This window comes from Taudactylus pleione, unplaced genomic scaffold (genome assembly GCF_031769625.1).
Source record: "Taudactylus pleione unplaced genomic scaffold, aTauple2 ptg000176l, whole genome shotgun sequence".
NCBI classification, from domain to species: domain Eukaryota; kingdom Metazoa; phylum Chordata; class Amphibia; order Anura; family Myobatrachidae; genus Taudactylus; species Taudactylus pleione.
Window position 1 is genome coordinate 5,175,703 of NW_028284578.1, and position 27,375 is coordinate 5,203,077.

Consider the following 27,375-nt stretch of genomic DNA (forward strand, 5'->3'; position numbering starts at 1 on the left):
AAAAAAAAATAATGTTTACATCACCGTTGTATTGTTTGTAATTTTGTTAGTGGGATTACCTTTTAACCAGTATTTGAATGAATTAACAATATATTTTTTCAGTTTTTCAAATTATTTTTATTTTTATACACAATTTTTTTTTAGTGTTTTTTTTCATAAATAAAATATGGATAACTATAAAAAAAAATGTTTTTAGAAATGCACAAACAAAAAAAGTGGCATTTTCAAACCACAAACAAACAAACAAAATTTAAAAACAATTCACAAGAAGGGAGAGGGAGGTTTTGGCCATTAAGGAATATGGGGCAAACACAGAAGGAATGTGGGAAATTTAGCCAGTGCTGTCATCGCCTTTTGGCTCATTTGGCCAAGGTAGGGAGGGAGCCTGAACGGGTCCGGGAGGTCCTTCGGCTGGCCTGTCCAGAGGCAGATGTTGGGGCCTCTAGACTAGGCATAGGGCTAGGCACATTTGGAGGGATGGCTGTTGTTGTGCCAGAGGTGGAGGATCCTGATGTTCCAGCAGGAAGGGAGGCCGGCTCCAACATCTGCTGGATAACGAGCTGCTCCAGGGCTTTTGCAATCCGGATGTTGGCCCCAGTATTTGCCTCCAGGGCCTGAGCAATGGTCACGTTGGCCGCAGCACTTTGCTCCAGGGCCTCCGCCACCCATAGCAGACTGGCATCCAGCTTCACCAGAATCTCAGTATGCTGATCCGTTTTAATATTGAGATCAGTGAGGAGGGCCACTGCCTGCGAGGGGGATTGCCCTGGACTGTCTTGCACAGGGTCCCCAGCCGGATCTACTGGTTCCTCCCCTGCAGAGCCAGCAGAAGTTCTGCGGCCAAAGCTCCCCTCTGGAGCAAACTCATCCACCTGTGTCTCTGTGAAAAAAAAGAAAAAACAGTAACATTATAATCTAGATATTGTCAAAAACACATTTCTGAGTTATTAACATTACTTCATTTACCTGAGGAAACATGAGGAGCCGCAAAGTCTGGCATGTTGGTATCCATGTTCAACACACCAAACACCTCCTCATCCTGTACACATGCCTGTGCCATCTCCTCCAAATCTGTGAGCTCCAGTGACACAGGGGTGGGACCCCCACCTGTCCCCCCTGCATGCCTAGCCCTATCAGCCAGTTTTTGCTTCAGCCGATATTTGAAATCGCTCCATCTGTGGGCTAAAAAATTGGCATTACTCCTGCAGTATTTGGACCTGTAAACACTTTTTATTAAAATGTAGTTTGTACGTACCGGCGCTTGACGTACCGGGTTGCTCGTTCAAACTCACCAACCCTATTGACAGCACTGGCTATGTCATCCCACATTTTCCATTTCTGGATTGCACCCATATTCCTTGCTGCCTGGGGCAGGTTGTCAACACACATTTGGACCAAAACCTCCATCTCCGTTCTTGTGAATTGTGGCTGGCGTATTTTTTTGGTGGGTTTTCTTGGCCTGCTAGGGCCAGCAGCCTCTTCCATTACATCCTCAACACCTTTTTGGAAATTGGAAATAAAATTTTTAATGTAAAATGTACCTAAAATGTTGGTTCCACAAAATCCTTTAGGGCCAAAAAGACAAATACTTACCTGGCGCCTCTTGGCCAGTGCTTTGCTGCTCTGTAGCCATTTTTGAGTTTCAGGTCTCACTACAGCAGACCGATTGGGGTTTTCATTGACATTTGTATACATGCGTCAGCATTATTCGGCCGCATCATTGATTGTGAGCTCCTATTGTCCGTCCGTAATTTGAGCAGGAAAATAGACTATTTATGGCTTGGTGTGACTCGAGTCGAGGTGGCGGGTGATGAATGTTGGAGGGTTGACGGAGGAGGTGTTTGCTTGCGGATTTTCAAGTTCGGAGTTTAGATTTTTTTAGTGTGATCTTTTTTTTTGTTTTCTTACTTAATTTTTAGTTTGCTTTTTTTATTGTTTACCTTTTTATTTTTGGAGTTTTTGAGTAAGTCTTTTTCCAAACCCCCGTAAACAATAATAGTAAATAGTTAAAAAATGTTAGTACTTATGTTTTTTTTTTTTTTTTTTTTTACAGTTATTTTGGCCTTGCCCCCTTGACGTTTTTGGACTTTGGGTTATTTGTCTGTTTTTGGTAAGTGTTTTTAGTTTCATGAAGTTACAATTTCGATGTGTTGGTCTTCGCATATAAGTAATTTTTTGGGGGTTGTAGGACCAATCATGTCTTCCCACTAAATATAGCGTACTCTTTTGCGAAATAATGTTTGAGTTGTTTTTATTTTTAACTGAACGTACTATTTAGCGCACTAATGTCTCCTTATTGAACTGTAAAAGTAGCGTAATATTTAACAAACTCATGTGTCTTGTTTTAACTGTAAAAAATGCATACTATTTAGCGCACTAATGTCTCCTTATTGAACTGTAAAAGTAGCGTAATATTTAACGAACTCATGTGTCTTGTTTTAACTGTAAAAAATGCGTACTATTTAGCGCACTAATGTGTTTTTATTATTTCAGTGTAAAATCATGTTTTACCACTAAATGTAGTGTGTGTTTTTCCGAACTAATGTGTGCTCCCTTCTTTTTTTTTTAAGACTAAAAAATGTGATCACATTCCAAGTTTTCCCAATAATAACTAAATATATTTTCTACTTTTGAAATGTAGGTTGTTCTACTCATGACAAGACCCCGGCCTGTAAGCATTTTTGGATTTCTTAAAAAAGATGAGTATATTTTTCTTTTCAAATTCTTCGAAAATAACTACCTGGCTTACCATTTCAGGTTGATGTTGGTCGTATTATCTTGGCCATGGTTCCAGAACCCGACCAACCTCAACTTCGTCCCAGGCGTAGGCCTCGTAGGCATGCAAGGCCCCAGATATATAGAACACGTGTCACCCTTTTTGGAATGCCAGATGATGAGGTATTAAGACGATACCGTCTTCCTCCACAAATCATACTAGACACTCTCTCATTAATAGAGAGTGATCTTGAACGGCAACTTGACAGTCGTACAGCAATACCACCACTTCCGCAATTAATGTCGGTGTTACATTTCTGTGCCTCAGGATCCTTTCAAACCACGGTGGGAATAGTTGGCGGAATCTCACAATACTCCTTTTCAAGGATCCTGAGGGCAGTGATGGAGGCCATTTTTAAACACCTCCATCATTTTATTAAAATGCCACTGGATATGGGTTCCGTTAGTGTGGCGAAGGCCAATTGTTACCAAATAGCTGGCTTCCCACACATCATATGGGTTGTGGATGGCACTCACATACCACTTCAGCCTCCAGCAAGGCTGGAGGCTATTTTTAGGAATGTGATGCCTCCCTCCAGATCCTTTCCCTGAATGCCAAATTCCCCGGGAGTGCACATGATTCCTTCATCATCTGGCAATCAGGGATTTGGCACAAATTAGACAACCTACAAACTGGTGATGCGTGGCTTCTGGGTAAGTTGACACCTTCCGTGCCAACCAATGCAAAGCTTGTTACACAATGGTCCTGATGTTTGTTTTTGTTTTTTCACAGGAGACAGTGATTACCCTTGCACGCCCTGGCTGCTCACTCCTTATTTGGCTCCCACACCAGGGCCACAAAGTGAGTATAATTCCACACTTACAGCCACCAGGCAGGTGGTGGAGCACTGTATCGGCCTTTTAAAAGGCCGATTCAGATGCCTCCACCGCTCTGGTGGCGAGCTCATGTATTTGCCGGATATGGTTTCGAAAATTGTGGTCCTGTGTGGGATATTTCACAACATCGCCATAAGGAGTGGTGTCCCAATGCAGCCAGAGGATGCCTTGCCTGAGGATGGCCCCCCCGAGGTTGGTCGGAGGTCAGTATGTGGGGGGGCCATACGCGATGATGTGGTGGACAGATATTTTAGGTCATTATTGTAAAACATTTAGTTAATTGACACAATGTAGACATGTAAGATTTTAATGGCCAATTTTAATATTTCTTTTTTTTTTTGTCCTTTATTCCCTAAAATTACCCGAAAAAACGATGCCTACTACCTGATCCCCAAAATTGTCTTCATGTGGCCACATTGGATCTAACTTCGGGAACAATTATTTCTTTGCCTCATTTGTGGATTCATGTTGGCCTGCTACTTCTTCAAACAGTTCTTGAGTGGTTTTTTTTGTTTGTTTTTGGGTGTTGGTTGTTTTTTGGCGTGTGTTTGCACTGTGTGAATTGTTTGTCACAATTCACTTTCTGTTTATTATTTGTGTGTATTAAAATTTTGTTTTAAGTTAAAAAGACTTTTCCTTGGTAAATTACAGGCACGGGTAACCTGGCCCAAAAAAGGCAAACTTTCTTAATGGCTAATCCTGTAATGTGTTAAATTGTTAAGTATTTTAACATGCTTTGTGGCTAAAAACAAACAACAAAGGTATTATGGTGAAACAGTATGTTTTCTAAACTAGGCCTAAGCAGGTTTGAATTAATATTTACATTACCCACCAAAAATAATAAAAAAAAAAGCTGGGAATTCTCCAAACCTATTGGTATTGTTAGGTGTTTAATGTGCCAGCTTACATACTTACTGGCGCTTTCTACAATCTGATTTTCCTTACTATAAAAAACATGCTCCAATAGTCGACTTATGGAAGGTTAAACAATCTAATATTTACAGACAAGGAAAAAGACTTTTGAAAAAAAAAATATATTTTATTGATAAAATTTTTAGGGGGGTAAAAAACAAACAAAATTAATGGCGCAGGACCGCCAACATGTGGTCAAGGACCACAAGCATTCCAATTACATGGCCCCGCAATGTCTGCAAGCCTGCCTGCATTTCTTGCAGTCGCCTCTGGTCCTCTGTGGGGAAAAAAAAATTGTGTATTAATAAAATGACACCTTAAATTATATGTTAGCAAACAAGTTAAAAATCAGACTCTACTTTAAAAAAAAAATAATAATTTGACCCCCCAAAAATTAAGGGCAAACGCAAAGATGGTATAAATACAAACTATAAATATTACACATAAAAAGCAAACCAAAAAAAGGGCGAAGTACACCAAAATATACATTTGTTGGTACCGTAAACTAGAAAGACACAAGTATGAGTGTTTGGACATGTGTGATATGTGTCAGGGGAAAACATCCTAGACATTGTTTAGGAAAAATATATAACCAAAACATTAGAAATACTTAACAATTTGGAAATGCACAGGCAAAAGGACAACATCACCCAAAAACACAAAAATGCAAAAACACCCATAGTTTAAAAGGGAAACATACCGGTCATCGGGAAGCCTGCTCGTTGAGCCCCGACATCCTCCTCCTCTGAGGTGGGCCAGTGCTGGTCCAGTGGTGGAGGGGATATCTGGCTTGGTGTGGAGGGGGATGAAAAGAGAGGGGGGGTGGAGGGGAGGGGGATGAAAAGAGAGGGGGGGTGGAGGGGAGGGAGACTTAGGAGGGATGGGCAAAATTGGAGAGGGAGGTGCCTCAGGGACTGGCCGTTCTGGGGTGCAGGGGGAATTTGGGGAAGGTTGGGGAGAGGAGGTTTGGCTGGGAGTGGGGGATAGGGGACGAGGGCGACGTCGGTTTCGGACTCGACGTTGGAGTCTGCGCTCAGCCCCTAAATGATGGATGAAAAAGGTTTAGCTTATTTTTTGGGGGGGGGGTTTGGGTACAAATTTACAACACCAAAAATGTTATAAAATTATAAAAACGGAAAACATGCACACGCTGGTATGTCCTAAATCAACAAACAGGGCTAGACTGGAAACATGCACACGCTGGTATGTCATAAATCAAAAAACAGGGCTAGACTGGAAACATGCACACGCAAGTAGGGCCGCAATAAACAAACAGGGCTATACCGGAAACATGCACACGCAGGTAGGGCCGCAAAAAAAAAAAAACACTTACTTTCACTGATCTGCAACCGCAAACATGCCAGCAGGCGTGGCATGCGGCAGCGCAGATCCGACCACCTGCGCTCTAATTGGCCGATATTTCGGCGATAGCCGAAGGAGTGCAGGCGCGGGCGCACCTTCGCGTACGCCATACGTTTGCGGAGGTTGGCTAGTGATCCTCTGGTCCATGACCTTGGTGAGGACCATGAGCTCCCGCCTACTAAACGCGGAGGCTCTCATGATGGCAATGATTTTTTTTACATAAAACAGTTTTAATAAAGGCCCCCCAAAAAATTTGATTGGCTAATGTACTTTGAAAATTAACAGAACGCATTGTATTGGTTATTGTATGAGTCATGTGACCTACAGCCTCAGAAATATAATGTGAGTTATGATAGGCTTGATGCAGTGACATGCGTAAGCTAATTTAAATAAACAAATTAAAGTACTAAAATATGCCTAGAAAAAAAAAAGGAAAACAACAGTATCATTCCTAAAAACATGTAATTTGTTAAAAAAAAAACATTGGTGAAACCGTACGTATTCTGCGGTACAAATGACAAGAATAAAGTTTATTGACAATGAAAAAAAAAAAAAGGATTGAAAACATGTGAATACCAATTAAGGTAATTAATATATTGATTGCCATTAATCGATTCAAGTATGTTTGCAGAATGAAATAGCAGGCAATCGAAAACTGACAGGGCCACTTCCGGGATTGACTTGTGCGAGCATTCCCTGCAACCAAAGAGGAGATGGATGGTCGCTATTTTGAACGTTCGCTAGCTAGAGGAGGGGTTGGGAGACTATGGGGCGGAAGATTAGTTGCGAACGAAAATACGAGCGAGCGCTTTAATTTACATTTTCCCGACTCTGAATCAGGCCCAAAGTGTAGTTTTTAAATAACAGTTCATTTATTGAAACACCAACACCTATACTTGTTGCTGCATACAGGTATTATCTACTTGTCCCTTTTCTATATTGCTTTTAATTTCACATATTATTTTATTTTATATTATTTTATTGCTCATTTTTGTTAATATATATATATATATATATATATATATACACACACTTTTTTAATTGTATATATTATGCTAAATACAAAAAATGGACCATTTATTATAATATATAATCATTTTGTGTACAATTATTGGATATTCATCATTCTAAATTAGATTTTCATATTTTCGGACCACTCTAAACACAAACAGATATTAGATTAATAAATAACTATCCAAGGAGCATGCTCATCCATTTGAAGTAGGGATGTGCAGGCTCGGATAGGTTCGAGTTTGCACGTGGAGTTCGGATTTTTCCCTCCAAAAAAACGGAACTCAGAACGAGGCAAAACGTCATCTTACATGGACGAACATCATCATTCCTGGTCTTTTGTCCAGGAATGATGATGTTCGTCCATGTAAGATGACGTTTTGCCTCGTGCTGAGTTCCGTTTTTTTGGAGGGAAAAATCCGAACTCCACGTGCAAACTCGAACCTATCCGAGCCTGCACATCCCTAATTTGAAGCATTATATATCATCTGTAAAGTATAATATATTGGTTCCAAATCTGCACCATTGTAGCATCACATTGTGTCTCCTACTATATTGCTATGGAGTATGAAAATTACAGGACTGCAGAGGGAGCAACATTCCTGAGCAAGCACCATGGGACAATGGTGAGATTTCTGTCCAAAGCTTCTTTACCACCAATCATGGGTGAGTTGATAGGGGATGCAGTCAGGAAGCTGACGGTCAAAATGCTGACCGCTGTCTTCCCGACTGTGCAATCCCGACAGGGGACTAATGATAGGCGTTGAAATCCCAATGCCTATCATTATCCCTACGCCGGAAGCCCGACGCCTGGCATACCGAAAGGTAAGCCGGGTGGGGGAAGGGTTAGGTTAGGGGCTCCCGGGGGAGACGTAAAGTTAGGCACCCCATCGGGAGGGTTAGGCTAGGGGAGGGGGGGGTTAGGGTTAGGCACCCCCCCCCCGGGAGACTTAGGTTTAGGCTGTGGGAAAGGGGGGTTAGGTTCAGGCACTTACAGGGGGGGTTAGGGTTAGGCACTTAGAGGGGGGGATAGGGTTAGGCACTTGAGGGGAAGATTAGGATAGGCACCCATAAGGGAGGGTTAGGATTGGGGGAGAGAGGGTTAGTAATAGTGAAAAAACTTACCTGTCAGGATCTTCTGTTGCCGGTCTTCTGGCTTCAGGATTTGAATGTGTTTTATACCGATCCCGTTGATATATTTACAATTACAGGTTATCTAAATATCATTACGGAACACACTATTGTCACACCTTGTTTCCCCACATATTCTGGGATACACATTTTGGAGAAATTAATAATCATTCAGATGAAAGAGAGCGTGACAGAACAAACCCCCATTCATTCACTGTTTAAGGAGCCCAGTTGAAAGGCCCCAGATGTCCCTGGTCCCACATCCGTTTGATCTGGCGTCAGTCACTCACATTTCTAACTAGAAAGTAACTGACTCTCCCCTGTGCTCATTACTCAGAATCTTGCAGGATAGTTGCATCAGCTACTTTAGTATATAAATCCTGTTGCCAATGCATGCAGTGGAGATAACACAAAATGACGACATGGATCAGACAGTCTTACGGATGCCCATGCTAAACTACATTACTTTGTACAAAGTCAGGCATTGAAAGTGGATTTATCCTTTTAATCAGGAAGGGGAGTAGACTGCTCATATATGAAACTGTTCTAAATGTATCATGCACCACAATCCATTATAAGTGTGTGGTATAAAAAGTTGACATTCAGAATGTTGACACCAGAATGTTGACATGGTGTAAATGTCGAGGGATGTAGTCAGGATACCGGCGGGCGCTATCCTGCCCGATGATATCCCAACACTGACATCCCAACATGGGACTAAAGATAGGCGTTAAAATCCCGACTCCTATTATAAGCCCCACTACAAAATCCTGAAACCCGGCATACCAAACGAAGGTAAGCCCGGTGTTTTAGTGATTAGCCACAGAGGGGGAAGGGTTAGGTCTAGGGTCCCCCGGGGGGGACTTTGGGTTAGGCACCCACCCCAGGAGAGTTAGGGTAGGGAAAGGGGGGAAGAGGGTTAGGTACCACTATGGGGGGTTAGGTTTAGGGTGCAGGGAGGGGTGTTAGGTTTAGGCACTAATGGGGGTAGGTTATGGTTAGGCACTAGGGGAGAGGTAAGGGTTAGGCACCACTAAGGGAGGGTTAGGGTAGGGAAAGGAGAGGGTTAGGGTACTTACCTGCTGCAGTCGGGATTTCGATCAGTCGGGCTGCCGCTGTCTGTATTTGATCCGGCGGCTGAACAGCCGCCGGCATTACATACCGATTCCAATGTCGACAGTAGGCATTTTACCATTGCATTTTTTCATTGACAATAACCCTAAACCTAATCCTAAACCCAACCACGGCCTAATCCTAACCATAACTTCAGTCTACTATTAACCCTAACCGCAGCCTAATCCTATCCCTAACCTCATTCAAATACTAACTCTAACCACATCATAATCCTAACCCTAATCTCAGTCTAATACTAACTCTAACCGCAGCCTAATCCTTACCATAACTGCAGTTTATTACTAACCCTAACCAAAGCCTAATCCTAACCACAGTATAATACTAACCCTAACCGCAACCTAATAGTAACCCTAACCACAGTCTAATACTAACCCTAACCGCAGTCTAATGCTAACCATAACTACAGCCTAATCCTAACCCTGACCACAGTCCAATACCAACCCTAACTACAGCCTAATCCTAACCCTAACCACAGTCTAATCCTAACCCTAACAGCAGTCTACTACTAACCCTAACCACAGCCTAATCATAACCCTAATCTCAGTCTAACACTAACTCTAATAGCAGCCTAATCATAACCATAATCTCAGTCTAATACTAACTCTAACGACAGTATAATCGTAACCCTAACCATAGTCTAATACTAACCCTAACCACAGCCTAATCCTAACCCTAACCATTGTGTAATACTAACCTTAACATATGTGAAGTATACTGTATATACTGCACATATATATATATATATATATATATATATATATATATATATATATAAAATGATAGATAATCTTTTTAGGCAGTAATAAATAAATAAATATAATATTAGTGTACAGTGTCCTGATACAATAGTGTCCAATTTTTTATTTTGTTGGATTCATAGTCCTGTTTGTCCCTGATGAATTTGTTTTCCTTGCCCTTCATGACATCCTCCTCTATTCTCTCAACTTTGCAAACCAGGACTTTGTCATTTGCTTTATAGTCTTCATTTTCCGTAAATTCATACATTTGTGTCTCTTTTGTTTTGATTTCCTGCTCTAATAATGATAATGTGTTTTTTTCTCTTGTATGATCAATTTCATGAGATCTATGGAACACTGGTGCAATATATTGTCCCATTTACTCATGAAGTCTACATTTTCTATCCCAAATGTGGGAGTTTTTTTAAATTCTTAGACCCCTAGGTATCCTATTCACTGAGATGTAGTGTTCAAGTCCCTTTATGTCACCACCATGCTTTGATTTCTTTTGTGACAAGTTTTTCTAAATCCAAAAATAGATTATCAATATTTCTCGTGGGGATATTCTCACTAGTTGGGAATCTATTCTCATTAAATATTTTTTGACAGAAATCACTTCTCTTGTTCAGACAGTCAATATTTCTAGACATTGCTAAACGGGTTAGATACTACATCTATACACCAATGTATAAAGCTCTGAGGGCAGCTATAATCGAATAAACCAATACAGTATAGAAAAAAGTGGACGATAAATTAGCGCCACCTGGATTATATTTATGCAGTAACAGAATTTAAGTACAATGGGGGCCATTCAGACCCGGTCGTTAGCGCCGATGCGCTCGGACCGGGTCGATGGCCCCCCACAGAGCATGCGCACGACGGCGCCGGCGTGCACATGCGTGAGACCCGCTACAATCGACAGCGCCGGTCGTAGCGGGTCTCGGTCCAAAGGGGGCGAGCTGTCGATGTTGATTGACAGCTCGCCCCGTTTGGAAGGCGGGCCGGGGGGGTGGCAGCCCAAACGGAGGCGTTCCTATGGGAACGCCTACCATTTGGGGGAGGCCCCACTGACATCACTAGTGATGTCAGTGGAGAGCTTCCAGCTCTGACAGAGCCAGAAGCTCTCCGGGGCTTACAACAAGTGAGACCCTACCCTAGGGTCTCGTCGTAAGCCCCGATGGTCTCTGACCATCGCGACCATCACCGAAGCGGTCGTTAGAGCTGTGGGTGTTAACCCACAGCCTAACGACCGCAACAGAGGCGGGCGATCAGGATGCAAGTGGCCGCCCAGTTTCTGAGCGACCGCTTGCATCCTTCGACCACCTCTGAAAGAGGCCCAATATCTGTTCGCACTTTCCCATCTGGTTATGGGTGTCGGCTGTAGCAGTGGTAATCTGCTACTATAATTAAGAAATCTTTTTGAAGTGGACTTGGTATGTAGTGACAACAGTGTTCAGATATAAATAGTATGATAGATAATCTTTTTAGGCAGTAATAAATAAATAAATAAATATAATATTAGTGTACAGTGTCCTAATACAATAAATATTGCTAGAAAATAAATAATATTCATAATGTCAGTGCAATTAGTGCATATATTTGGAAAATATATATGTGAAATACTAAATAATTATTGAAAAAATGAATAATACAACTGTGAATATAATCACGAACTGGTTATGTATAAAATATTTAAAAAAATGAATCTCTAATAAACATATGGATGAGCATAATAAAAAACTGAAACTTAACTAGTATTAATACTACTTAAGTTTCAGTCTTTTACAATGCTCATCCATATGTTTATTTTATATAATATTATATAAATATCTTATACATAAGCAGTTCGTGATTACATTCACAGTTGTATTATTCATTTTTTCAATAATTATTTAGTATTTCACATATATATTTTCCATATGTATGCACTAATTGCACTGACATTATCAATATTATTTATTTTCTAGCCTTATTTATTGTATTAGGACACTGTACCCTAATATTATATTTAGTTATTTATTACTGCTTAAAAAGATTATCTATCATACTATTTACATCTGAGCACTGTTGTTGCTACACACCAAGTCCACTTAAAAAAAAAAGAATATATATATATATATATATATATATATATATATATATATATATTAGGGATGAGCGGGTTTGGATTTCTGAAATCCGAACCCCCCCGAGCCCCCCGATCCGAGTCGTATCCGAGTCAGGCTCAACTTTTCCCGCCTGACTCGGATCTGAAATCGAGGCAAAACATCATCATCCCGCCTTCCTGATCTCGCGGGTTTTGAATATTATAAAAGGTCCCCGTGTCTGTGCCATTTCTCACTCCGGCTGTCTACAGTGAAGAGGGAGGGTGTGAGCTAGGGCTGGCTGGGCTGTGTTGTGCTGCTGTTGTCCATAGGGGCTGTGTCCACTCAGTCCATAGGGGCTGACTGGGCTATGTTGTGCTGATGTTGTCCATAGGGGCTGGCTGGGCTGTGTTGTGCTGCTGTCATAGGGGCTGGTTGGGTTGTGTTGTGCAGTCATTTGCCCATAGGGGCTGTGTCCACTCCAAAGTCTATAGGGGCTGGCTGGACTGTGTTGTGTTGTGCAGTGTCCCATAAAGGCTGTAGTCCTAGAGGGGTGCTGTAGTGTTGTCCAGGGGGTGATCTGTGCATCAGGGGTGCTCCCCCAAAGTGCACCCAAAAAAAATAATTTTTTTTTGTGTTTGTGAATTGTGTGCACAGTAGCCGTACGTGCATCAACAAAGTAACGCCAAGCGTGCGCCTGTGTCATAAGTAAAAAGCCAGCTGGCTTGACCGCTAAAGGGTGCTGTAACCCCCAAAGTGCACTCCAAACATAATAAAAAATTATTTTCTGTGTTTGCGAATTGTGTGCATTGTGGCTGCACATGCATCAACAAAGGAGCAGTGCCAAGCGTGCGCCTTTGTCCCATAAGTAAAGAGCCGGCTGGTTTGTCCATTAAAGGGTGCTGTAACCCCCAAAGTGCACTCCAAACAAAATAAAAAAATATTTTCTGTGTTTGTAAATTGTGTGCACTGTGGCTGCATGTGCATCAACAAAGGAGCAGTGCCAAGCGTGCGCCTGTGTCCCATAAGTAAAGAGCCGGCTGGCTTGTCTGTTAAAGGGTGCTGTAACCCCCAAAGTGCACTCCAAACAAAATAAAAAATTATTTTCTGTGTTTGTGAATTGTGTGCACTGTGGCTGCACGTGCATCAGCAAAGGAGCAGCGCCAAGCGTGCGCCTGTGTCCCATAAGTAAAGGGCCGGCTGGCTCATCTCTTAAAGGGAGGTGTAAGCCCCCAAAGTGCACTCCAACAAAAAAACATTTTCTTCTGTGTTTGTGAATTGTGTGCACTGTACGTTCATCCTCAAAGCAGCAGCGACAAGCGAGCATCTATCTGTTAAAGGGTGGTGTAACCCCCAAAGTGCGCTCCAACAAAAATAAAATAATCTTCTTTTTTTCTGTGTTTGTGTGTGAAATTTATGCGCAGTAGCTGCACATGCATCCTCAAAGCAGCAGCGACAAGCGTGCGTCTGTCTGTTAAAGGGTGGTGTAACCACCAAAGTGCGCTCCAACAAAAATAATATAAACTTCTTTTTTTCTGTGTTTGTGTGTGAAATGTATGCGCAGTAGCTGCACCTGCATCCTCAAAGAAGCAGCAACAAGCGTGCATCTGTCTGTTAAAGGGTGGTGTAACCCCCAAAGTGCGCTCCAACAAAAATAAAATAATCTTCTTTTTTTCTGTGTTTGTGTGTGAAATTTATGCGCAGTAGCTGCACATGCATCCTCAAAGCAGCAGCGACAAGCGTGCGTCTGTCTGTTAAAGGGTGGTGTAACCACCAAAGTGCGCTCCAACAAAAATAAAATAATCTACTTTTCTTCTGTGTTTGTGTGTGAAATGTATGCGCAGTAGCTGCACCTGCATCCTCAAAGCAGCAGCGCCAAACGTGCATCTGTCTGTTAAAGGGTGGTGTAACCCTCAAAGTGCACTCCGCAAAAAATAAACAATTCTTTTTTTTCTGTGTTTGTGTGCCAAATGTATGCGCAGTAGCCGCACGTGCATCAACACAGCAGCAGCGTCAAGCATGCATCTGTATCATAAGTCAAGGGCCGGTTTGGACATCTGGTCCGGACTGAAGGATGTGCCAACAATTTCTGACATGTCTACTGTCACTGCATATGATACCTTCACCACTGACAGAATGGTGGAGGATTTCATTGGTGACAGCATCCATGTAGGGATATGAGACAGTCCATATACCTGTACTGGCAGGAAAAAGAGGCATTGGAGGCCCCTGTAAAAACTGGCTCTATTTTACCTGAGTTGCCCCCCCTCCAGTGTGTACTCCGAAAGAGTGTTTAGTGCAGCCGGGAACCTTGTCAGCGAAAGGAGTAGGAGGTTGCTTCCACAAAATGTCGAGAAGATGATGTTCATAAAAATGAATTACCAACTCTTCCAGGGAGACCAGCCTCCAGAACATACAGAGGGACCTGTGGTGGTGGATTCCAGTGGGGATGAATTAATACTCTGTGAGGACGAGGATGTACACAACACTGAAGAGGGTGAAGAATCGGTGGATGAGGAGGATGAGGATGACATCTTGCCTCCGTAGAGCCAGTTTGAGCAGAGACAGATTAATTGCCAGCTTGTTTTGTGGGGGGCCCAAACGAACCAATCATTTCAGCCACAGTTGTGTGGCAGACCCTGGCGCTGAAATGTTTGGTTTGTTAAAGTGTGCATGTCCTGTTTATACAACATAAGGGTGGGTGGGAGGGCCCAAGGACAATTCCATCTTGCACCTCTTTTCTTCTTTGCATTATATACTGTTTGGGGCCTAGTTTTTCAAACTGCCATCCTGTCTGCCACTGCAGTGTCATTCCTAGATGAGCCACGTGTTTGTGCCACCCACTCGTATCGTTTAGCATAGTCATCCAGCTACCTCGGTGCAACCTTTTGGACATAAAAACATTATTGTGAGGTGTGAGGGGTTCAGAATAGACTTGAAATGAGTGGAAATTAAGGTTATTGAGGTTAATAATAGCATAGGAGCAGAAAAACCCACAAATTCTGTGATGTTTGCTGTTTTTATGCTTTTTTTTGAAAAAAATCCAGATCCAAAACACAAAACCCAGAACCAAAAACACGGAAGGGTGGTTTTGGCAAAACCAATCCAGATCCAAAACATGAAGAAAGATCTAGATCCAAAACCAAAACACAAAACACGTAAAGTGGCCGCTGCACATCCCTAAAATATATATATATATATATATCTTTAAATGAAGGCAACTCTGTTGTTTTTTTACTACAAGAGAGATATATGAAATAAAACAGTTAATACGGGTCTAACAACCAGAAAAATGTAAGAAAAGTGGAAATGCATAAATTAATGATGTGGGTATGCTAATTGTGGTAGTAAATTGTGCATTACGGTAATATTTTCACTAATGTGAGACTTTCTCGTTGAATTAGCATATTTAATATTGCAATAACTGCACATGCTGGATGGGCCATTATTGTGCTTAATGTAGGTATGCATGTGTGTATGCATGTACCTATGACGTATATACAGACTCGCATAATATTGAGAGATCAAAGCATTATCCAATTGATTGGAATTAATTACTTCTTGTATAATCTGTACCCTGTTGTTAAATGGAACACCCAGCTAAATTTACCATTTAAATAAGTGATAGTTATCTGTTGCCAAATATAAGTAGTCCATTGCTTTATTGTAATTAAACCTTGTAACACAACCTTAAGCTTAGTTATATATTAAAAATAACCACACAGACACCAGTGCATTGGATTAAGGTCACAGCATTTATTAACTGAATGACCATATTTTAATTCCTAAAAAGTGTGGCAAAGAAGGCGCTACCAAACCCAGCTCCAGCCAATTAAAACCATTAAAATAGGGGGTTGCAACTAAGACGGTCCCCCCCCTGTATATAGGTGTAACCCGGGCTGGAAAGGTCTCACCGCCCTTTAATATGCCACAGTCCGGATGCTCCCGCAAGGCAGCGCCCAATGTCTGGCCCGCATGGGTGAGACATACCCACTGTCCTTCAAAAGGGCAAGTGCCCCACAACGAAAACTTACACCAGATGTGGCCACTGGTTAGCAGCGCCTTCCCGCCTACTGAAGCGCCGCCTATTTTATTATAATCCCTAAAAGACAAACAAACAAATGTATGGCAAGGCTTTGGTTGGGAGGGTGGGACTTGCAACTGAAAAGAGGCTGGACTGAATTCAAACTGGCCCTTAAATACCCCTGCAATGTATACGCCCCCTTGCTGTCTTCTAATTGGCTACCCAGCACCCATGCAAAACCTACTAACCCTGCCTAGCAACAGCTTACTTACACTACACAATTACAAAAAATGAGGACTCTTAAATAGCCTCGTGCTTAATCAGCCCTCATCTAGTCTTATCCATGGTTCACTTGACAGCACCACCCCACATCTTATTGTTTTGGAAGTTGCTGTTACTGCTGATGGCCAGATGAGCCAGGGAATCATAAAACAGTAATGAAGAGGAAATCATTCAGATGTGACAACTTGGAGCCCATTTAAAGGATAGTTTAAATTAAAAAAATGTGTAGGTAGATTGAGTTCCCTTAAAGAAGCTTTATAAATCAGCTGTTACTTTCAAACTGAATTAATACCATTGTTTCTGCTTATCCCAATTATTTGTTTAGGGCCTGATCCTGATTCATTATGGATCGCAATATAGCGCACACACACAGTTTTAATACAAATATATGCTAATCCATAGCAATCGCAATGCTCCCGCACCTCTACATAAGGACGCCCACTTCACCTACATGCACATCCATAATGTTTAGCAAGATTGCGAAAACATCGGTACAATCGAGTACTGTCGGACCCATATGCACAGTTAAGGCAGGTAAGAGTAGACACACATGATAGGCATAATTAATACAGGTTGAGTCTCCCATATCCAAATATTCCGAAATACAGAATTTTTTTAGCATGACTGGGATAGTGAAACCTTTGCTTTTTGATGGTTCAATGTACACAAACTTTATTTAAGGCACAACATTATTAAAAAATAAAGTATGAAATTACCTTCAGGCTTTGTGTATAAGGTGTATATGAAACATAAATGAATTTCATGTATGTACACAAACTTTGTTTGAGCCACAAAATTATCGAAAATGTTGTATAAAATGACCTGCAGGCTGTGTATATCAGGTGTATATAAAACATAAATGCATTCTGTGCTTAGAATTGGGTCCCATTCCTAAGATATTTCATTATGATATGCAATTATTCCAAAATACGGAATATTCCGATATCCAAAATACACCTGGTCCCAAGCATTTTGGATATGGGAGACTCAACCTGTACTGACAACTTGTTAGTGCTGAATCTAATGTATATTCGGAGCTGTCCATGGTATCCAAGTAGAGATGGTATGCTTGATATTGCTATTAAAAATGTGGTTCTATATTTCAAGGCAAAAGAGTTCATTTGAAATAAATGCAACCCTGGTTAAGGGTTAATAGAAGTATAGTACTAATAAAGTATGTTAGAATATGGCAAATGTGTAGGAACTCCTATAAATATTTGACATATATGTGGAAATGTACAATGAGATATTTTTACATAATTCATGTATGAGGTACTTCATTCTTTGGTGAGGTTGTGCCTCAGTGTATAGGATACACATACACTAGAAAAAGAACGGCAGGGGATATAGAGGAAAAAAAGGAGGCGCTGGCAAAGGACTGACAAGGGAGTCTAGAGATCGCATCTTGGGGTGCCCACCCCCCTGCGTCCTATGCAGCAGCTGCGCTATGGACAGGCTGCCAGGCGCAGGGGTTGGAGCCGGAGAGGGATGTGGGCTCGGCAGCTAGGGCTGACACTCATTGGTGGCAGGGCAGATAAGTTACCTGCGGCTGGTAGGCACAGGACATACAGCCTAGGAGGCTGTGAAGCAGAGGTCGGGCAGGCCGAAAGAGATGGCAGCAGAGCAGCGCTGAAATGGTAGTGCTGGTAGCAACTAACTGCAGCAGGAGGGAGCATCAGCGGAGGGGCTCCTCAGTGTTTGAGATTGTGAATCCAGATGACCATCAACTGGCTGGACCAAGTCTACTAAGCCATAGCACATCAGCATAGAGGAGGTGGTGAGCAGCAGATCTAACAGGGTGTGGCAGCATAAGGTTTAAGCCCTTATTAGCAATTTCACACTCCTTGAGCATATATAGCTTCCACACAGGAGGAAGGACTTTACCATTAGGGGACCTATTCATCATCACTTAATTTTCACAAAAGCAGGTGAAAAAGCACATTTTCACCTGCAATTGTGAAAATTAAGTATTCGGGCCATTCATTAAGAAGGTAAAGCAGGAAATATCACCGATATCTTCTACTTACCTTCTGTTGGCGGAATGGCCCACTGTCCCCATACACCAGTATGGGGACAGAATTCATCAAGCTCCGAAAATATTATATTTTTGGAGCTTGACTGCGGGAGCATTCGCCATCTTCAGATGGCAAATCCCCTCGCTTGTGGATCGCTACCCGCTCTTCCCTATGGGAAGAAGGTCCGGTTGTGAGAACAGATCCTTTCGGATCCCTCTGCCCCTGTCCGGCGGTTTCCGCCGGACGTCGGGGCTCTTGTGCACATGCGTGACACTGCTTCGAAAGGAGCAGTGAAGCCGCTCGAGGGGGCAGCTGATTTCACATCAGCTGCCACCACACCGGAGCAATGCTGAATTGCTCCGGTGGCCGCGGCGAGTTAGAATGTTAATTATCGGACCCCGATAATTAACATCATGAATATGCCCCTAGGAGAGATCAGCATATATAAATATATGTTTGCACAAACCCTGACTGTAAAGAACTCAGCTCGCCATGTCAGTGGGAGGAACGCACAGAGAGTTGGGGGAGTGATATTAACACTGGAATATTTGCTTACTGTATATTTATTTTATCTTCAGTGAGTTAGAGAACTGTGACAGGCTTGGATATCAGTAGTATTAGCTCACATTCCATTATCTCTAAGGCACAGTATAATATTAGGAGAGACAGGGTTCCATCTACTTATTAACCTCCCCCCCAGTGCTTAACCCTAATCCCCCCTCTAAGTGCCTAAACCTAACCCCTCCTTCCGCGCTGCCTAAACCTGTCTCCCGTGGGGGTGCCTAACCCTAACCTCCTCCCAGGGGTGCCTAGCCCTAAACCCCCTTCCCCTAGCCTAAACCTAACCCTCCTGGTGGGGGGGCCTAACCCTAAGTCTCCCCCGGGAGCCCCTAACATACCCCCCCCACGTCCACTCCTGGCACCTGGCTTACCTTCGATCGGGATGCCGGGCGTCGGGCTCCCGGCGTAGGTAAAATGGCAGGCGTTTGGATTATGACGTCTGTCATTTAACCCTTGCTGGGATTAGACAGTCGGGAAACCGGCTGTCTGGATTCCCGACTGCTTCCGGACAGAACTGGTTGCAGAGAGCACAGATGAAGCAAGCTCATAGGTGGGTTATGGCTACTGGCATTCAGGTTGCAGTTAGCAGCATCCAGTGAAGAACAGGACAACTAGGTTATAGTTATTAATCTAGGCTGACAGCAACTAAGAGTCATCTATTACATCTAAACAATATTAACTCTTATGGTTATCTTTCTACAGTATACGGTGTGAGTGGTGTATATTACGACCTCATACTCATCCCTAAAAGCTTTCTGTTGATTGACAATTGTAATGTATTCTATTCTTATCGCTGTATGCCATGTGTTATCGCTATGTGACAATTCGGTTATGCTTATAGTATAAATACATGCAATACGTTAACATCTATACCACTAATATGTGTTTACTTGGCTGTATAAAAATAATTATATATATTTGCAAAGTATAAGGGAGAAGGTATTTTTGGAAGGTACAATATAAATTAGATACTGTATATGGTCATCCCATTACCTCTGAATCATTTCTACTTAAATTTGGGTTTTCCAAAGTAGGCCCATTATTACACACCGATACTTGGATACTTGGGTGGAGGCACTGATTTAATAAAAGAACGTACACCCCTTAGCGGGAGGAGATAGATGGGTAAATTAGACAACAAAGGCTTTAGTAACCTAGTGTCCCTTTATAGACAGTAAAGGGGGGTTACATAAATAATGAAATCTCACTGTACTATGGATTACTACAATGTGAGCAATAGAAACAATGGGGCTGAAGAATAGTTGAACGCTTATCTGTTTAAAAAAAAATCTTGTGTTATTGCACTGTGCTTTCTCTGGAACCAAGCATACAGTACCAAAGGCAAGCTGTTGTGGAGTCATATATATATATTAGTTGCATCTACACTTACAATAGCGGAGGTGTAAAGCTAGGTACACACTATAAGATTTCTGTCCAATCTGGCTGGTTGGAATGAAAATCTGTTAATGTTGGAACAAATGACAATCAACCAAAGACTCTCAAACATTGGAAAACAGACAAAAATGGTCATTCAGACAAATTGGTTTCATCAGCATATTTGCAGTTGTAATGCCGATCTAGTTAACATGCTCTTAGTAACATGTTAACCTTGTTCACATGCCAGCACCTGCATTCTGGGATCGGCATTGTCAGAGTCAATTCCATGTATCCACCCGATTCAACGCTCCCCCCTCTTTTTTGCATTCTTAGCCGGTCATGCTTATAGTAATTGTAAAATAGTGCTAGACATGTCTGATAGGTACTAGACCCTCCTACAGTTTAGGGTTAGAATTACTTACCGCTGAAAATGCTTCATGACACCCAGAAGTCAGGCTCACCTGACCGCCAAACCCAGAAGACTCTGCCAGAGCTGCCAGAGATCTGCTACCAGGGCCGTAACTAGGGTAGAGCGACCTGTGCCGTGGCACAGGGCACCGCAGGGAAGAAGGCGCTGTTTGAACCTGTCAGTTTTCCTGTTTATTATAATTTTCACTTGTAGCTTCCTCTTCTTTTATCCCCAGCATCTCCTGACCTCCCTTATCTCTTCCCTGGCCCTTCAAAATGGGTGGGTGGGTGGCCAATGCTCTCTCTGGCACAGGGCACCAAAAAGTGTAGTTACGGCTCTGTCTGCTACCATGTAAGTAAAGCCATTGCACACTGTTTTGATGACATTCTAATCATGTCAATATTCATAGATGTGCACACATGCTGGCACAGGGGGTGCCCCTTCTGCACTTCCCCCTCTGCCAGGTCATGGACTACCCTGTCCTCTCTCCGGGACATACACTTCTCACCTGCACTCACCTGGCCATCCAGGTGAGTAGTCTATGTCCAGTTGGGAGGTGTGGAGGGAGTTGTCCATGACCGGGCAGGGGGAAGTGCCGAAGCGTCACCTCCTGTGCTGGCGTCTGCACACGCCCATGTCAACATTTCATCAGATTTGTCACGATGAATTTCAACATTTGTTTCATGCAGTGCATTTAAATCAGCCTGCTCTCCTGTATGTTAGTGAGACAGCTTGTGTAAACGTTACACAGTACCTTCTTATATATATATATATATATATATATATATATACAGTAACACCCTGGTTTATGTCACCCTCGCTAATAACCATTGATTTCTCTTCTCAAAAGTATACCACAAAGGGGCCTATTCATCATCACTTAATTTCTACAAAAATAGGTGAAAATGAACATTTTCACCTGCAATTGTAGAAATTAAGTTGTCGGGCCTTCCTCTTGCGGAATGGCCCACTGCCCCCATACACTAGTATGGGGACAGAATTCATCAACCTCCAAAAATACAATATACAATAGTGCGGGAGAATTTGCCATCTTCAGATGGCGAGTGCTCCTGCTCCTGCTCCAGGCTCACAACCCAGTCCGGCTCCTTCCGCCAGACGTCGGGGCTCTTGTGCTCATGCGTGACATGTAGGTCACGCATGCGCAGTAGTGTCAATGCTCCAAAAGGAGCAGTAAAACACTTGAGAGAGACAGCTGATTTTCGGATCAGCTGTCTCCATGCCGGAGCAATGATGACTTGCTCCAGCGCTAGCAACGTGTTAGAATTTTAATTATCGGGGTCCGATCCCGCTAATTAACATCATAAGTAGACCTAAAAGTATTCATTCTTTCATATGCTGTAATCTTTCTATATCTACCGTCTTTAAAACAATTCTGAATATGATAAGGTTTAGCAATTTGAGGAGTGTGGCATCAGTGAAACCTATACATGGTTGGGCCAATTGTTAAAGTGAGTGGGCAGATTGGATCTGTTGCCAAATTTTGCCACAATTGTTGCCTTCTTTAAAGTTGCCTGAAATGTACATTATGTGTTATTTTTACACGTTTGGCCAATGTTTTAGGAAGGTGGTATAAAGTTTGTACACATTAAAATGTGCGTGTGTACATTAAACTATTGACAAGTAAGGCCAAAGAAAAAGTAAATAATTCTATCAATTGCAGTTTCTAATTTTTTTTAAATACAAAATCTGCCCTGTTCAAGTTATTTTAAATAGCCCAGTAAATGAAAGCAAATAAGAAATAGTGCAGAATTATGGGGTTGGGAACCTGGCACATCCTGCAAGATTTCCGTCGATACCTATGTTACAGATTATATACTAGCCTTGCTTTTGGTTAGCTGACATATCAGTCTAATGGGGGCAGCTGCCTGTGTTTATCAGCTCCTCAGGTTACATATGCATCAGTTTACAATCTGAAAGGCCAATTCTCAATAGACATGGCTGGGCATCGCTACTTCCATGCTTCATAAGATCTGACTGCTACAACAGACTCAAATCAGCCAATATTTGCACATATCACGCAGTTCTGCTCACCTGCCCGGCCCTGTTTTAGTGCCTCTGGAAATCTGTTGCCTAGTAACAAGGCGATGCATCCACCCCCATGCACTAACGCTTCCGCTCATGATTTGGCCTGACAGCTGCATTGTTAACCCCTTGCTTGCTATATAAGTAATTCATTTATTTTGCATCTGCAGCAGGCCTGGACAACCTGTGGCTGTCCAGCTTTTGTGAAACTACAAGTCCTAGCATGCTTTACCAGCTGATCAGTGGGAGGGTATGCTGGGACTTGTAGTTTCACAACATCTGGAAAGCCACAGGTTGGCCAGGCCTGATCTGCAGTTTCAGAAACAAAACAAATCCATATGAAATCACTTTTAATGTGCTGTTAGTGGGAGAAAATGTGAGGCACAGGAGAGGAAATATTAATTGGTAACACTAATATATATATATATATTAAATAACAGTATAAATATTTATTGAAACAATAGTTCTTCTACAATTAAAACATTTTTTGCAACGCAAATATAGTAAATTGTAAGTGGCCAATACATGTTTATTTTCTTAAGACGTGCATTATTTCAACATGAGTCCTGAAAGGACCTGTATATGTTTCATTATATATAAATAAATGTAATAATTCAAACTCAGTGTGACAAATACAGTATATAGGGCTAGGTGTAACATTGATCACTTACTTATATCATGGTGACCTCTGCAACTGTATGTACTAATTAGAGCTTGCCAGAATAATTTCTCCAATATCAAACTGTCTTGGCAAAGTATAGGATACACTTCCAGATTTTGGACCTGGCATGGGTAATGCATAGTGTGGTATCCCACTACTTCAAGGTATCAATGCGTTGGTTTGCCAGTGCTGCTCAGGCCGCTGCAGTTATATTGACTACCAGGCTCATCTAGGGAACATGCACAGCCCGAAAGTGACAGCTACAGAGAGGACAGTTTGTAACTGTTACAGTAGAGTCAGAGCTGGACAAGGAGGTGCTGGGTGATCTGCACATCAAGGTGAGAGGGAGGAAGACAGGGAGGAGCTCCTGGACTTGGCAGCGGAATTACACACAACCGCTGAGATTAAGAAAAAAGGAGAGATCAGTGAACTGAGAAAGGAGTTTGAGGAAATAGCATAAAGCTAAATCAAATCAGACTGCAAGCAAACCTGCATCCAGAGTCACACTTACTGCAGGGAGCCAGCAGTTGTTATCATACCTGACATCATTACCCAAGTACAGACAGAGAGCTGATTCACTAGTGATACTCAGCACCAGGTGAGAACGTTCCAATTATTACACCAGATTGTGGAATAAATATTGTTGTTAGATTACATCTAAACTGTGCTGCATCTCTCTGTGGGCTCTATTTACTACAATCCGCATTGGTAATGCAGATTGTAGTGTGATATTACTGAGTGAATTCGCATTGTGAATTCAGGTAATATCACCGGGATTTACTACAAATCCCTTGCAGGAATAGAGCTTGCGATAAAGCTCTGTCCCTGCTAATCCCCTTCGGAGCCTTATCACGGTATTTTCGCAAAAAATACCGTGATTAAGTGCCCGCGCATGCGCCGACCGTTCGCCGCAGCTACACCCCTCTGGTGCTAAGCCCCGCCCCTGGCGCTAAGCCCCACCCCCCACGATCTCGGACCCCCCGCGACCCTCCCTGCCCCCCCGCGACCCCCCCTCCCTTACTTACACTTACCTGCATGCTCCAGGCCCCCGGTGTTGTTCTCCATTCCTCCGGTCAGGTGATCTCCCATACTGCACTGGGGCCCGATCACCTGATGACCGGGCAGCAGTGCACTATGGGAGACCAGCTGACCGGAGGGGAGTCATCACCGGAGGCCCGATCACCGGTCCCTGGAGTCAGGTAAGTATTTTTTATTTTTTTTTACTATTTTTCTTTTTTTTTACAGTAATCAGCTTGCGGTCTGTTTAGACCACACAGCTGATTACAGGGACTGACTTCTGGCTCTGCTCTCCCCGTTAGAGCAGGGCAGGAGGCCGGTAACTGGGGGAGACCCTGGATAACGCCACCTCCAGGTGGCGTTATTATCACAGGGCTTTCCCCGGTATTTTTTTCACATTTATGTTTAGTAACTATGGTCAGATCACATTTCCCATTACAGTTATGGGAAATGCAATCTGCTTTACTAAAAATAAGTGATACTTAGGGGTTGGAGTAGAATTTTACTAATTCTACTCCAATTGCCCTGTAATAACTATAGGTGATACTAAAATAATGTGAAAAGGGTGTGAAAACACCCTTTTTCACATTATTTTAGTAAAAATAATGTTGATAAATAGAGCCCTGTGTCTGGAGAAATCTTGCCCCTCTTCTGGGGTGTGGCATTAGTGAAGAGCCGTTACTGAAAGAAGACCCTCACCAAGGTAACTCTGATCTGTATGCGCACCACACAATTATCACACTTACTACTCCGGAAGAAAGAAAAAAACTAAATAAATAAAAGGCAATAAATATGCAAATGTTCAGTTATATAAATGGGAAATCGGATTTAGCTTATCTCGCAGTGATGTTTATAAAGGTCCATGAAGGCAGGATAGCACAGACCCAAAACGTTTTGTCCTCTGTTCTGGACGTCATCAAGGGAATTTTGTCTTGTTGTATACATGTTTTGATCGCAACTATGCACTAACAGACGCTCGGTCTTAACAACACCTCTATCATTTTGACATTTAAGTGGCAGAATCCAACTGCCACGCTACTGTTGGCTGATCAGACACCTTCTATATATAAAAGGGATCAAATATTTAATTTATCACTATCTAAAGAAAATAGGGATTCAGTTGGTCATAATCACAGGTTCTCTAAAGTGGATTTATATTGGGCACTATAATCATCTATTTATATGTATGCATATAGCCTGTATTTCAGTTCTACTTGTCTCCTAGTTCAGGCTATGGGTTATCCTTTGATTTAAGAGGAGCTGCTTGTTGGACATATTTCACAGTAAGTAAGCCAAAAACAATATTTGTAGAATGTTCCTGGTTTAAAAGTTTTGCATGTACAAAGCAAAGTCTGCTTGCACTTAGGTGGTTCTTACTGGTAAAATGTACCCCTTCCCATTAGTTAATCCATGGTGATGTACTTACAGTGCTGTATACTGGATTCTTTATCTGCTAATCTTCTGTGCCGGTTAATCCCTGGTTGAGATGAGCCACTATTCAGACTAGACTTCTCCATTTTGCACTGAATCACGATATCTGGTGCATGCAATAATAAACAGTACCAATGTACTTTATTGTTAAATTAAGTCCATAAATATGGCTAAAAGCAGCTCACTCTAGGTGAAAAACCTAAATATTTTATTTAATGAAGGGAGTGTTTTTACAATACTTGGTGTTTGGACTTTGATGTGACATTTACGCTTTGAGCTCTTACTTTTAAGTTGCACTTTATGAGTGGAAATAACGTATGCAGTTTGATGTATGCAGGATAGATGAGCCATGCTAAAACAAAAACATTTTCTTACTTCCCAACAGTCCCAATTTTGGTGGGACTATACCAGTTGGCTTACTTCAAAAGGCCCTGTAATTATGTGAATGCGTTTGATGGGTTTTGGGAGAATCTGACAGTGATTTTGGTGAAAAATTTACAACTAGGAGTAATGTTAGTAAATTAACCCTAGCTGAAGTACTCAGCATTGACCAGGTTTAAATCTTCAAGTTATTAAGTTTTATTGTGTGATGTTGTTCAAATCCATCCAGTGGAATGCCCAGAAGAGGATCCATGGGTCAAAGTTCTTTCCGGCTCACTCCGCCAATGAGGTCTGACTGGAACCCCAACCACTCCATTAGGCATCCCAGACCAATTGCCCACCCTCTCTGAAGTTTTCATCCAAACCCATCCAGTGGAAGGCCAAGAACAAGCTCCCCAGGTCAAAGTTCTGCCCAGCATCATTGGGTTAAAGTTCTTCCCAGTGTACGCCAATGGATGGTCCAACCGGGACCTCAACCTCCTAGTATGTCTTCTGAGATACAATGTTACCACTCTGTGAAGTTTTCATCCAAATCCATCCAGAGGAAGGCTCAGAACAGTCAACCCAGGTCAAAGTTCTACCCAGCATACACCAACGGGAGGTCTGATCAGGACCTCAACCCCCGGGTATTTCTTCAGGGATCCAGTGTTACCACTCTGTGATCATCCAAATCCATCCAGTGTAACTCCCAGAACAGACTCCCTGGGTCAAAGTTCTGCTTGGCGTACTTTGCCATGAGATCTGACTGTCACCTCAGCCACTCCATTACGCATCCCAGACATATTGTCAACCCTCTGTGAAGTTTTCAACTAAATCCATCCAGTGGAAGGCTGAGAATAGGCTCCCCGGGTTCTTCCCAGCGTCCCCAGGTCAAAGTTCTGCCCAGGGTACAAAAACGGGAGGTCCGACAAGGACCTTAACCCCCAAGTATGTCTTCTGGAATCCAATGTTACCACTCTGTGAAGTTTTTGTCCAAATCCATTTAGTGGAAGGCTCAGAACATGCTCCCTGGGTCAAAGTTCTGTCCAACATATACCAACGGGAGGTCCGACTGGGACCCTAACCCCCCTATAACCTGGCTAGGATCCAACTGAATCACCTAGCTTTGGTTTCATCCCAATTGGTGCAGGGGTATCTGAATTCATAACTGGACAAACTAACAATAAAAAAAATAAATAAACAGACCAATGA

General features: G+C 42.4%; 1 long non-coding RNA gene across 1 annotated transcript; it reads right to left on the minus strand.

Moving 5' to 3' along the window:
- Positions 1-4,679: 4,679 nt before the first annotated feature.
- LOC148520524 (uncharacterized) lies at positions 4,680-22,785 on the minus strand. The gene is made up of 3 exons (XR_015878869.1): positions 22,704-22,785; positions 5,225-5,564; positions 4,680-4,801 (listed from the first exon to the last, which is right to left on the minus strand). It is a non-coding gene; the product is annotated as an uncharacterized LOC148520524 (long non-coding RNA).
- Between the last annotated feature and the right edge of the window lie 4,590 nt (positions 22,786-27,375).